Source organism: Schistocerca serialis, chromosome 1 (genome assembly GCF_023864345.2).
Source record: "Schistocerca serialis cubense isolate TAMUIC-IGC-003099 chromosome 1, iqSchSeri2.2, whole genome shotgun sequence".
Taxonomy (NCBI): domain Eukaryota; kingdom Metazoa; phylum Arthropoda; class Insecta; order Orthoptera; family Acrididae; genus Schistocerca; species Schistocerca serialis.
In genome coordinates this window covers 1,066,753,768-1,066,756,261 of record NC_064638.1, presented here as the reverse complement: position 1 = coordinate 1,066,756,261, position 2,494 = coordinate 1,066,753,768, and positions in this window count along the sequence as shown.

Sequence of the window (2,494 nt, the reverse complement as noted above, 5' to 3'; positions counted from 1 at the left end):
GATAATTAAAATAACTTCTTGGGACTTCCATTACAAATTATTTCAGCAAGGATTCTGAGCAACCGAGCTGACGTCTTTTCTTCATCCAGCCACGAATCGAAATACGTTTCTTATGCAGCGATTCCACGCAACAAGCTTTAACTCACAACTCGTGCGACGAGCAGCTGCCAAAACTTTCACTTCAGAGACACGACTCAGGAACTCATAAAACGACGAAACTGAAGTATATACTGGTTTCGCCGTGTCTACAGCCAAATACGAAACCATTTGCGTGCAACTCAATCCACGCAACGAGTGGCGCAACCCAATGTCGTCATGTAAACTAGGCTTTAGTTACCGTGGGACGCGGGCATCGTGCAGTGTTGATGCCGTGCCTGCATCACACATTTCTCAAGTTATTTTGATATTATTAAATACGTTTGTCACGCAGCTTATACATTTCATATCAGTGTTCACGGCTCAGTTTTAATACTTATCTAAAAGGTGACGATTTTCGCTCTTGTGTTTCGTGTTGCGAGCTCAATAATCAACCCCGTCGGGGCGGTTACGGTAAGATAACGTGGACTGGATTGACTCTAATTACAAGTTCCAAGCGAAAGAAACGTATGTGGTTGGACTGTTTGAATATCGCGAGCGTAGCTACTTCCTCGTTCCGGATGTCACACACCGGCTGTTTGAAACATCCGCTTCGGGACTCGCTCACGCGCACGCTCGTGCAATAACGGAAAGAGCTGATAAGTAATGATTGGAAGAACTTTGGTTTTCGTCGACTGTAAAGCAACTTTTGAAAAGTGAATTTCATGTGCGTTCTGTGTTGCAGGTATTTGAAACGGATATTATTATTTCAACAATAACTGTAGGCCATCGCAATTGGTTACGTGACTGGACTCCAAGTACAGACTATGTCAATTGTGGAATAATGTTAATTGCGAACAGCGCAGCCCAACCCTGTGTGGGCGTTTGTTTAACGGAATATACTGTCTTCTACCAGACTAATTTGGCATTGTTTGTGTGACTGGTCCTGCATCTTGTTACATAATAATTATTACACGGCACGTCGATGCAGGCAGTGCAAGAAGAGGCTATCAACCGTGGCGGGAAAACCAGGTACGTAGTAATAGATGGAAAGTCATCGAGCAAAACAGAAGTAATATCCGGCGTTCCCCAAGGAAATGTTATAGGCCCTCTATTGGCTCAAAAATGGCTCTGAGCACTATGGGACCTAACATCTGAGGTCATCAGTCCCCTAGAACTTAGAACTACTTAAACCTAACTAACCTAAGGGCATCACACACATCCATGCCCGAGGCAGGATTCGAACTTGTGACCATAGCGGTCGCGCGGTTCCAGACAGAAGCCCCTAGAACCGCTCGGCCACATCGGCCGGCACCCTCTATTGTTCGTGATCAATATTAACGACGTAGGAGACAATCTGAGTAGCCGTCTTAGATTGTTTGCAGATGATGCTGTCATTTACCGTCTTGTAAAGTCATCAGATGATCAAAACTACTTGCAAAATGATTTAGATAAGATATTTGTATGGTGCGAAAAGTGTCAATTGACCCTTAATAAAGAATAGAGTGAAGTATTCATATGAGTACTAAAACAAATCAGCTAAATTTCGATTACGTGATAAGTCACACAAACCTGAAGGCTGTAAATTCAGCTAAATGGTTAGGGATTAAAATTACAAATAACCTAAATTGGAACGATCACATAGATAATATTGTGGGTGGAGCAAACCAAAGACTGCGATTCACTAGAAGAACACTTAGAAGGTGCATCAGGTCTACCAAAGAGACTGCTTACAACACGCTTGTCCGCCCTATTCTGGAGTATTGCTGTGCGGTGTGGGATCCGCATCAGGTGGAACTGACGGATGACATCGAAAAAGTACAAAGAATGGTAGCTCGTTTTGTATTATCGCGAAATAGGAGAGATAGCGTCACAGACATGGTACGTGAATTGAAGTGGCAAACATTAAACAAAGGCATTTTTCGTTGCGGCGGGATCTTATCATGAAATTTCAATCACCAGTTTTCTCCTACGTTTGCGAAAACATTCTGTTGGCACCCACCTACATAGGGAGAAATGATCACCACGATAATATAAGAGAAATCAGGGCTCGCATAGAAAAATTTAAGTGCACGTTTTTCCCGCTTGCCTTTCGAGAGTGGAAAGGTAGAGAGACAGCTAGAAGGTGGTTCATTGAACCCTCTGCCAGGCACTTTATTGTAAATAGCAGAGTAATCACGTAGATGTAGATGTAAATGTACGTGGGGCTTAGCCACACTGTCATTAAATATCCAGTCTCCGTTCCTGTGTTTAGGGAGTACCTGATGGAACACATAAATACCGCATTTTCCCCGAGGGCTTAGAGACTCTCTTGGTACCTCTAACTTCCAGGGTTTCTTTAACATGCATTTCCTTGTCAAATCCCGATCGGTCGGAGTTGAAAGCGAATGCCTTAATGAACGGTGGGATAAGTTTGTTT